Raw genomic sequence first — 12402 nt, forward strand, 5'->3', positions numbered from 1 at the left:
CAGTACCCACTCTGCTCCCTGGGCACCAGCCTCCTCTGAGTCTATACTGCACTCGGGACCACTTCCTGCAGTCTCTGACAAAGGGCAGCCGCTGTCTCTAGCCCCTCCCCCTTCTGTGACTTCACCCTACACTCTGCTCCACCCCCACCCCCCCACCCCCAGCTAGTCCTGTTGACCGCCCTGCTTCTGTGGCCTGAGTGGCCTCCACCTTCACTCTAAATCCAGACTGTACACGGGATGGGCGTTTCCTCACCTCGTCGTCCAGACCCTGGAATACAGCGCCACCTACGCCAGGCCTCAGCCCCTAAGGCAACGCCTGCCCAGACAGGGTTTAAGCGTGGCTCTGGCGCACCATAGCTGCATCAGTGTGATGTTGCTCAGAAGGGAAGTCAGCCCTCCTTTAGGGCTGATGTGAGAACCCATGAGGACAGGCATGGTGGCACTTCCTAGGAACAGACCGCTATCACGCGCAGCCTCTCCAGTGAGAGTGTGTGGGTCTCTCTGGCCCGCCAGATCTGAACCGCTTTCACCAATACCTCAGGAAATTTTGTTGTTGTTATTGTTTTTCTTCTGAATAGAGGTGAATGATAAAGTTTACACCCCTTAGTGCCATGTTGCTGCTGGTCGCATGTGGACACGGGGAACACGGCTAGTTCGAACTGAGATGCATAAGGGTTTAATGGGTTTTGGGGTTCTATCAGGTTAAATAAGATATGAAACTAGTTTCACCTGTTTTTGTTTTCTGTTTTTGACATGGGGTCTCGTGTCACCCAGGCTTTGAACTAGATATACTGCCCAGAGGTAGATGACTTTGAGCTTCTGATCCTGTCTCCACCTCTCGTGTGATACTAGGGTTTGAACTCAGACAGCATTGCGAACGCTACAAATCTCCCTGCCAGGCGAGGTACAGCTCCAGGTCTTCTCTCTTCCTTCTTAAACATGGGTGCTAGAAGATGAAAAAATATATGAGAGGCCCACAATCTAATTTTTAACATTATACACACACACACACACACACACACACACACACACACACGCACATGCACACACACACACACAAACACACACTTGGTGTGTGTGGGGTACGGGATCCACAACATGTGTGTGGAAGTTGGGAGAAAACTTGTGAGAATCAGTTCTGTCTTTCCATCATAATGGTCCTGAGGCTCCAACTCGGGTTGTCAGGCTTTGCAGCAAGCCCCTTCACTTGCTGAGCCCTCTAACTTGCCCCACGTTCTGTTTTTATGGGGGCAACGATTGTTTCCTGGTTTTTCCTTTGCTCTTGCTGCTCACTGTCTGCTGGAAGCCCACAGCCGTCAAGATGGAAGTTTGCTGCATAGCAGCAACTTGAGAATGTAGCCTCTGAGGTGGCTTCAGTCCCTCCCCCACCTCTCATCTTCCTCTTCTCTGACTTCCATCTTCAGTTGCCCTCCTTTCTGAGTCCTCCCATCATCTTAGGCAGGGAGAATCACACGCGGTCCAGCTCCCTTGGGTACCAACTCATTCCCTCCCTGCCTGACTTTGCACAGTCTCTGCAAAGAGTTGTCATCTCCGTGTGCACAAGGATCAATCACCCTCCCAGAAAGACTAGCCTCTTCCCGGGTCCCCACCTCCTCCATGCAAATTTGCCAGCTCAGTTTGGAGCAGACACTCAAGGAGGGCATGCAGCCTCTCGCCAGCTCTGAAAAGTCTCACTGGCACGGGGACTTTGGGATACTGGTCTCCTTCCATACCCAGACCTTCCTGAGTGTTCCCAAATGTCTCCCTGCTCACCCCTAATTCATCACCCTTCACCATTAAACTACCTCCTACAACAAGTAGGAGGGGCCTGAGGGCATAGATGCCTTTGGTTCCAGGTAAGTGGGCACAGAAAGAGATGCATTCTCCCCCACTCAGCCCCCCCCCCCACTGCGCGGGAGCACTCAGAGGCTTGCCTTTACTCCTTTATGTCATCACCCCGGCCCCCCTGGGGTTGTAGGGGTGCCTCTCCATTCTGCTTGCACTTGGATGCTCACACCTATTCCACACACTCCTCTCATCCTCCCTCAGGCTGAGACCTCCAAGCTCCAGCTAGCAGCCCTCAGTCGTTCCCTTTCGTCCCCACTCAGCTCTGTCTGTGCAAGTCTTGGAAACAGCTAGAAACAGGATTAAGAGCTTGAAGCAAGGAAGACAAACCCACCATTTTTAGGTTACAGCAAATCCTCCCAGGAGACAGCCAGGCTCAGGTCACTCCCCAAAGAGAGCAGGATTCCAAAACAGCAGCAAAAGTGAAAACCCACAACGAAGCCTTTTTTTCCGCCTAGATTTTTCCACTTGGATTTGTCGAAAATATCAGCCCCCGGAGACTCATCATCCCCATAAAAACAAAGGTGGATGTGGTGGAGCCGAGCTGGGAGCAGGTCCTGTGTCACCACACGGGGGACAGTGAGGGTCTCGGGAACAGGGTCTGGCATCTGTATTTAAGGCAGCTATGATGTCAGCGGAAAGGAGGGCTTGGGTTGGGCGCGTGATACAAAGATCTCTTTGTCCCCCTGCCCTCCTGTTCTGTGCACACATTGAAACGGCAAACCAGCCCACACCACGTGACAGCCACGGGGGGGGCGCACACAAGGTCTGACACAAAGTGATTTGCTCATGTACGTACACATATGTACGTATGTACATACACACATGTGCGTGTAGACTCATATGTAGATCTGCATATGCATGGTGAGAGGCAAGAGTTACTCCTTTGTCTGTCTAGAGCTCCGCTACCATTATTCCATGTGTAATTATTAAAAGCCGTGGCAGAAGTAAAAGTAAGAATTGAATTCCTTCATCTCACGAGCCACGCTTTAACTGCCCAGCTACCTGTCAGGTCAGGAAGCTGCCATTTGCTCCCCTACATGGCTAGTTTGTTCTTGCTTTCACACTCACCCACACTTTTCCCCATCTCTGTACCCACACCTATGGGGGGACCTCTATCTCATGGTCTTGTCTCTCCCTGGTACCTCTGGAGACTGTGCCCAGCCCTGCACAGCCTCACCTGGCCTCCGCATTGGGAAGAATATGGTACACTAGGACCACGGGGCATGACGATAATGTCTGGGTAGAGGTCTGGCAACGTGGGACCTCAGAGGGCTGAGGTCAGCCTGCATTTGATAGAGAAGAGGGGGAGAAGAAATATTTGAATCCGACCTTGGGGGATGAGTGGAGGAGAAGGAACATTATGGATATTATGCCAGGAATAGGAAGGGAAATAAAATGAGAAGTGGGTATATATGTAGAAATTGCAGTCATCTCTTTTGACTGATATGACAGACGTGGGCGATGGGGGACACAATAAGTTTAGACAATTGAATAGTAGTAGCCAGGTGTTACGGGAGGTCCTCCCACTCCTCCAGCCTATCGCCGCTGAGATACCAGCCCCTTGGGGCGTGGTCTCTCTCCCTTTAAAAAAGCGGCCACTTCCCTCTCCTCTCTCTCTTCACTTCCTGCTCCGCCGGTGACTTGACTTCCTTCCTGGTTACGCAGAGGGCTGACAGTGATCTGTAAGTTTTTTCCCCTTTAAATAAATACCACCCTATTAATCATAATTCCAAACCGGTGTGGCATTGTTTGTGACTTACGCCTTCATTTGGCGCCCAACGTTTGGTTTTAGAACCTCTCCCGGCTCGCAGCCGCGAGTTCGGCTTGGCGGCCGGAAGTTCGGCTTGGCGGCCGCAAGTTCGGCTTGGCGGCCGCAAGTTCGGCTTGGCGGGCGCTTGTTCAGCTTGGCGGGAGCCCTTGCTTCCTCAGCCGCTGCCTGTGGATTTAAACTCCACAGGCCCACGTAGTCTCTGCCCGCCTGGTTTGCTCTTTTCTGAGTCGTTTTTAAATCCCCCTTGCAAGCACAGCTCTTAAGTGGCGCGAACCAGAGCACGCGGTTGCTGAAAGCTGCAACCCCTCAGGGTGACTCTGTCACGTGGAGGCATAAGCGGCTTCCAGGTTGCTCTTCTCTACCCCTGGATTCTGGTTTCTGGTTCCATCTCTGGAATTGATTTAATTACATTTACTTTGTTGAGCAACTTACATTTTCCAGTTTTTAACAAATACTAGGCGGACTCTGAAACAGGACCGTGTTTTCGTCGAGACTTGGCAACAGCGCCACCTGCTGGATAATAGGTAATATGGCAGTTCCCGTTTCCAACGCGAATTTTACTGTTCTGGTTACCAATACAATGGGTTATATCATGCAAGGTTTATATGACTATGGGGATAACTTAATTTACTGGTTACTAGGTTTTAGTATTCTTTTGCATATTCTATCATTTAGGAAGATCATGGCACTCCTAAGAACCATACAATCTTTACTAGAAACTCATGCAGGTCAGGAGATTAAGGATTCAAAAGAGACAATAATAAAAAGACTTGAAATGATTGAAGAAATGATTGGAGCTGGTGAACAGAGTAATAAGGCACAAGGACAGGATACAATGCCAACACCAGCTATTAGAACTGGCTTACCAAAGGTTTTAGCAGCATACCCTATACTTAATTCTGACAAAGCGTCAACTTCTAAAGGCTCAAAGGGAGTCAGAGAAGCTAGATGGACGCCAATAGCAATGAATGATCTAAAAGAAATTAAGCAAGCTATTGTTAATTTTGGCTTGCACTCTGCATACGTAAAGGAAATGATAAGGACTTGGGCTTCTAATGCTAGAGCTACCCCCCATGATTTCCATCAGTTAGTGTCTGCAGTTTTAGATAATGGACCTTCCTTGATGTTTGGAATTTATTTTAGAGAAGAATCCAAACATATGGAACAGCAAGGAAGAGCAAAAGGTATTGAGGTTTCCCAAGACCAAATTCTTGGTGCAGGAGAATATGCTGATCCACAGGTCCAAGCTCTTTATGATGATGAAGTACTGTGTCTATGTCACCAAGCAGCTTTAAATGCTTGGAATAGGATACAAGATCCAGCAAAAAGGGTTGAATCATATACCAGAATTAGGCAGGGACAGAGAGAACCCTTTATTGACTTTTTGCAAAGATTAATTAAGGCTCTGGACATAGGGGTAACAGACCCAGAAGCTAGACGAATACTTCTTGAATCTCTAGCTTTTGAGAATGCAAACATAGAATGCAAAAAGATAATTGGGCCTTTAAAGTCTAGATCAGCACCTATGGATGAATGGATTCAGCATACGATGAATGTTGAGACGTTTAGCTATAACGATGAATCTTGGGTAGGAGAAGCGATTTCCACAGCAATGAGGAGACATCAAACTGCCAGGTGTTTTAATTGTGGTAAATTAGGACATCTGAAAAGGGATTGCAGGCACAGAATTTCTAGGAATATTATCTCCTCTGGGAATGACAAAGATAGGAGACCTAGGCCTTCAGGTATATGTAGGAGATGCGGTAAAGGCCGACATTGGTCCAATGAATGCAGGTCAACAACAGACAAACAAGGCAACCCGATACCGTCGGGAAACTCCTTGAGGGGCCTCTCGCAGGCCCCCAAGCCAACAGTGGCCCAGTCATTCCCAGTCACAGTGGAGAACGTGCCTCACCAAGAAAATTAAAAGCTCCAATTTCTGCTGTAAAAAGTAATACTGGTCTAAATGATGAAATCCATGTGGAGGATGAGTCAAAAAACCCAGTTGGACAGAGTAAACGTATATTTTGGCAGACTTCTATTAATGATCAAAGACCAAAGCTAAGAGTCTGTATAAATGGCACTTTTATTGAAGGCTTATTAGACACAGGTGCGGATGTAAGTATCATTACCCCAGAATCTTGGCATCCGAATTGGCCTCTTCAAGAGGTTGATGTTCAGTTCCTGGGAATTGGAACCCTATCTCGTGTAAAACAAAGCACAAGATGGGTTGAATGCATAGGGCCCGAAGGGCAAATAGGAAGACTAAGGCCATATATAGCCAATATTGCCATAAATTTATGGGGCCGTGACCTGCTACAGCAATGGAATACCCAGATTAACATTCCTGTAGTTCCAGGAACTCATAATTCTGGGAAGTATATGATGAGGTATTATGGAAAAAGGTCACTAGCCATTCAGGCTGTACAAGAACATACAGCAAATACCAAACCTTTAGAGGTACCAACAGCCCTACCTTTAAAATGGCTAACTGAGAAGCCAATATGGATCAAACAGTGGCCTCTAGCTGAAGATAAACTACAGGCATTGGAACAGCTGGTGCAGGAGCAACTAGATGCTCACCACATTGAAGAATCAACCAGCCCTTGGAATTCTCCTGTGTTTGTTGTAAAAAAGAAATCTGGTAAATGGAGAATGGTGACAGATCTAAGAGCTGTCAACAAAGTAATTCAACCTATGGGCTCACTACAATCTGGAATTCCTTTGCCTTCTCTGTTACCAAAAGGATGGCCTCTTATAGTTATTGATTTGAAAGATTGTTTTTTCACTATACCGTTACAAGAAAAGGATAGAGAAAAATTTGCCTTCACAGTGCCTACTTATAATAATTCTCAGCCCAATAGGAGATATCAATGGACTGTCCTCCCACAGGGTATGCTCAATAGTCCTACACTGTGCCAATATTTTGTAAGTAAGCCATTGGAAATAATTCGTAAACAATTCCCCAAGTCCATTATTTATCATTACATGGATGACATCTTGTTATCTGATTCAAATAAAGATACTTTAGAAAGGATGTTTGAAGAAGTAAAGAAAGTCTTGCCTAGGTGGGGATTACAAATTGCCCCTGAAAAGATTCAAAGAGGAAATTCTATTAATTACCTAGGTTACAGAATAGGGTTAGAGAAAATTAAAACGCAAAAGGCACAAATTAGGAGAGACCGGTTAAAGACTCTTAATGACTTCCAAAGATTGTTAGGAGACATTTCCAGTCTACGACCAGCTGTTGGGATAACACCTGATCTAATAGTTCATTTAAACAAAACCTTAGATGGTGATAAAGATTTGAATAGTCCAAGAGAACTGACAGCTGAAGCAGAAAAGGAACTGACAATGATTGAGGAAAAATTACAGGAGGCACATGTGGATAGGGTGAACCCAAATCTTAGCTGCATCCTAGTCATATTGCCTTCCAGAATTTCTCCTACAGGGATTCTAATGCAGAGGGAAGATATTATTTTGGAGTGGATATTTATACCTAATAAACCAAGTAAAAAATTAAAAACTTATGTGGAAAAAGTCTCTGAATTAATTATAAAAGGTAAGCTGAGACTTCGTCAACTAGCAGGTATAGACCCAGCAGAAATTATAGTGCCTTTTACTACTGAAGAAATAAAAAAGTTATGGGAAGACAATGAACCGTGGCAAAGAGCTTGTGCTAATTTTTTGGGAGAAATTAATAGCAACTATCCCAAAAGTGGTAGACTTAACCTCATAAAAAGAACTTCTTGGATTCTTCCTAGAATTGTACGTGATGCTCCAATAACTGGAGCCCGTACGTTCTATACTGATGCAAATAAATCAGGGAAAGCAGGTTACAAGTCAGATGAATTGAGTAAGGTGGAACAAAGCCCTTATAATTCTGTCCAGAAGGCAGAATTATATGCCATTCTTATGGTGCTAAGGGATTTTAAAGAACCTCTTAATATAGTTACAGATTCACAATATGCAGAAAGAGTTATCTTGCATATTGAAACCGCTGAATTTATACCAGATGACACAGAGTTGACTTCATTGTTTATCCAGGTACAAGACATAATCAGGAACAGGCTTTGTCCGATGTACATAACACACATCCGGTCCCATACAGGTCTGCCTGGTCCTCTAGCCCAAGGCAACGCTGAGATTGATCAATTATTGATTGGAAGTGTGTTGCAGGCCTCAGAATTTCATAAGAAGCATCATGTCAATAGTAAAGGCCTAAAGAAAGAATTTTCCATTACTTGGCAACAAGCTAAGGACATTATAAAGAGATGTCCTACTTGTTCTTTCTATAATCAAACACCGTTGCCTGCAGGGAGTAACCCAAAGGGCACTAAGAGAAATGAAATCTGGCAGATGGATGTGTTCCACTTTATAGAATTTGGTAAATTAAAATATGTACACCACACCATAGACACGTATTCAGGTTTTCAATGGGCTACTGCCCTGAGCTCAGAAAAGGCTGATTCAGTAATCACACATTTATTGGAAGTTATGGCCATCATGGGTATACCTGCGCAAATAAAGACAGATAATGGTCCAGCATATGTATCTAAGAAAATGAAACGCTTTTTTGATTATTATAATATAAAACACATTACAGGTATACCAAATAATCCTACAGGTCAGGCAGTTATAGAACGATCAAATCGTACTATAAAGGATATGCTGAACAAACAGAAAGGGACCGAAAATACCCCCAGAAATAGATTACATAATGCTTTATTAACCTTGAATTTTCTTAACGCTAATGAGAAAGGAACGACAGCAGCAGAGAGACATTGGATAATGGAAAAGTCTGCTGAACTAAATCAACCGATTTATTTCAAAGATGTGCTGACCTCTCAGTGGAAGCCAGGAGATGTGCTACGTTGGGGAAGGGGTTTTGCTCTTGTTTCCACAGGAGAAGAAAAATTGTGGATACCATCAAAATTAATAAAGTTTCGATTTGAAGAAGAGAAACCTCTTGGAAAGGAGAAATGACAACTCATCCACAATGATTATATTCATACAGGTGGTAAGAAAAACATATAGAATGGGGGCAGGGTTCTGTTCTTATCTCCACAGGAAAACACTCATCTTTGAGAAATTCAAGGGACCCTGGATGTTTGGATACTGACAGATGGAAAAATACCTCCCCGATAGGAAATATCAAGAAAACTGAATGGGCTGTGTAAGTAATATTAAACCATATTTCTAAATTTATAAAGCTGGTTTTGAAGTTGGACTCTGGCTCAGTCCCTCTCCAATTCCAAGCCTGTTAGTAAGAGAAAAACCCAGAGTTTCTGGAGTTTCTGTCTCATGTCAAGAGCCATGATGTGGGACAGAAAGAAATATGAGTTTAGAAAACATCTTTGCTTTTCTTCATATCTATCATACTTTTCATTGAATATATCTATCATGTCTTTCATTGAATATATATATATATGTCTATATGATTAATGCTTAAGTTTTTCATAATGAACAATGAGTTTTTCCTGAAGTGACATTTGAAGTTTCCAGGAAGAAGATGGGGCCCCATAACAACAACTCCACCTGGTTGATATGACGTCATGATACTGATAGCGCTACAACAAGACCTGCTTTGGGTACCAGCTGCACAAGACAGTTCCAACTTGGTTAGCTGAAATGGTGCACATCTTATACAACATTTTGGCCAGACCTGCACAAAATACTCAGAGACTATTGGCAATATTAAAAGACTTGATCTTGAAATTTAACCATCATTTTACTTTCACAGGATCCCCCAGAAAGAACGTCGCCCCCATGACAGCTGGAAGTAATTCTAGAGGACGACGTCCCCTCTCCCAGTAAAGTTTGCCCTTGGGTTTAGGGACATCATTTAGGGGTTGATTATAATTAGTATACGATTGAGGGTTGGGGGAGGAATTTTATAAGCTCAGGGATCATTTTGAAAAAAAAAAAAAAAAAAAAAGAGGGATGATGGGATAATAGATTTGTAATTGTGAGTTACTGTTTTTAGACAAATATATTGGTATAGATTCTTGTATATTGATACAAAGTTAAATTATATTGACTATTGTATGCATGCATGTTTCTACCTTGTTTAAAACATTTTTATGTATTGACATATATTGTATTGTATATATTTACCATATTGCTGTGTACATTTCTACCTCTGATTAAGATACTTATATAATGTTTGTGTATTGATATATATTTACCTACTGCAATGTATATTTGTACATTGTTTATATTTGGAGGTCATTGTCCTCATTTGTTTCACAGTTGTTTATTGTCTTAATCTTTAAGTTAGATAGATATTGAGAATTATATAGACTAATAGTCATCTAAGTTTGTCATTTATAATTAGACTAATCAGGTTCTTTAGATATATAGAGATTATACTCAGTATAGATAGTCTTCAACTTCTTCAAAGAGCTGTAGAAAATGGCCTTTAATCTAACTCAGAGTTTTGTGGTAGTGAGACACAATTGCTCCTGGCAACACCACTCTATTCCCGAGAGAATGTTGAGCACCAAAGACACTCCACCTGGAGCCTTTCCTTTTGGCAGAACTGGCCTTGGGGCAAAGAAATGCCCATACCTCAACCACTGACAAAGATACAGAGCATGCATCAATGGATAAAACAGGGCTGTCTTATCCTGCCAAGACAGGGTAAGATAGTTTTGAAAAGTTGCTTGCCTTTGAAAATGGTGTGTCAGTTATGTTAGGCCTTAGCCAAAGTTGGTTGCTTCAACACTGCTAATGTGACTTTGGGTGATTGCCTAGGTAGCTAGTTGTCTCTGTGATTTGTTGCATGTTTTGGAAGTTGTTTTACTGAACTTCCTAATTAACCAGGTAACATTATTTCCCTTCTCAGATCTTCGATGGGGTTGAAGACTATATAGATGTAGTTACTTTTCTCTCATGACTTGGCCAATTTATTTATTATACAAGACCTAAGCTAGTTAGAATAGGATATTTGTACTTATTGTATATAATTTCATAGTAGGTTTAGAACTCTCTTATTTAAACAAAAGGGGGAGGTGTTACGGGAGGTCCTCCCACTCCTCCAGCCTATCGCCGCTGAGATACCAGCCCCTTGGGGCGTGGTCTCTCTCCCTTTAAAAAAGCGGCCACTTCCCTCTCCTCTCTCTCTTCACTTCCTGCTCCGCCGGTGACTTGACTTCCTTCCTGGTTACGCAGAGGGCTGACAGTGATCTGTAAGTTTTTTCCCCTTTAAATAAATACCACCCTATTAATCATAATTCCAAACCGGTGTGGCATTGTTTGTGACTTACGCCTTCAGCCAGGTAGGGCTCGGGTGCTGAGTTCAGAATGATGGAGCCTCATGGGGTTAGAAGGAGATAGGGACTAGCCAGAAAGAGTTCCAAGGCCTGAGATACAGGGGTTTTCTGGGAAGACAGGCATCACCAATCAACGGATCTATCTATTAGTAAATCTAATTTTGGATAATTAGTATATCAGTAAAACTTCATTTATATTCCCTAACTTCTTTTTTTCCCTCTAGATAAATTCCCTTTTTGAATTGTCCTCATGTAAAGTTGCAAATAATGAATTATTAAAAGTCATAATTAATAGTCATGAATACTCAGTGACAGTATTAATGTGCCCAGTGGATGGCCTCTGTGGACTCGTCCATCTCTCTGGGAGCACAAGAAAGGGAGACTGAAAAGGAGCTTCTCCTTTTCAAACCTGATTCCCTGGGTGAAGTGGAGGGGGGAAGCTGTCTTCTATGTCCTCATCTTGAGTTTCTGGTTCACCCCAGACGTCTGCCTTCTGGATTCTCAGTCCTCCTACTATACCTCTGCTTCTATTTCCTGAGATGAGGGGAACACCAGTTACCATCGCTCTGGGGCCTCAGGTTCTCAGGCTAGCAGAGGGGAAAGGCAAAGGAAGGGAGGGAGAAGGAGGAAGAAGAAGCAAGTTGGTGGAGATGAAGGAAAAGGGGAGAAGGGCACAGAAGTAGGGCAGAATATTTCCACAGGCCACCCACAGTGAGCCAGCATGCATTGTGGGCACACCGAAGGCCCCAGGGACCCTTGCACCTCCATGGGTCCTGTTCTTTCCTTAACCACAACTCTCTAAGAGCTCCAGGAGAGCCCCTGAGCCCCTTGAGGGCAGGGCCACCTCCCTCTGGTGAGAGCAGGAATGAGCCTGGAACATTCTTTCCCTCTGACACTCCAGGCTCAGCAGGCCCCTTCGATACAGGGTTGCTTGTTTCTTTGGGCGAGAAGTAGGTTGAGGCCAGATATCCCCCCATGTTTGACCACAGAAAAGCCTAGTAAAGAGGCTCCTAGGCCTCACTACTCAGTCCCTGTCCCCTCCCCTTGGACTCCTTTGAGAACCCATGAGCCTCCCATGGACAACCCTTCCCCAGGTCTCAAGCCTGCAGCATGGAGAAGTATTGCGTTGATGGGATAGTGGGCCTAAAGTATGGGTGAACTAAGAGTCGAGGTGCATGTGGGTATGCCCGTGACTTGTGCACCCTGGATGGAACTGTAGTGCAAGGAGAACTAAAAGAGAAAAAGGAAAGGGGGGAGGTGAGCTCTAAGGCATAGGAAAGGCAAGAAGAAGGTGGCAGCATTTGGATGAGAAATGGGGGCAGAGAGAGGGTGGGAAATAAAAGCAAGCCCACCAGAGCGCTCTCCCTGGGTCCTCCCCGCCCCAAGTCCCAGGAAGGAAATTCAGAGGCCACTGCACATGTGTTGGGTCATTTCCACATGCTTTATTCCAGCAATCAAAATAATTAAAAACATCTCAAATTATTATACACATACAAAATAGGTACAGAG

This window comes from Microtus pennsylvanicus, chromosome 11 (genome assembly GCF_037038515.1).
Source record: "Microtus pennsylvanicus isolate mMicPen1 chromosome 11, mMicPen1.hap1, whole genome shotgun sequence".
Classification (NCBI taxonomy): domain Eukaryota; kingdom Metazoa; phylum Chordata; class Mammalia; order Rodentia; family Cricetidae; genus Microtus; species Microtus pennsylvanicus.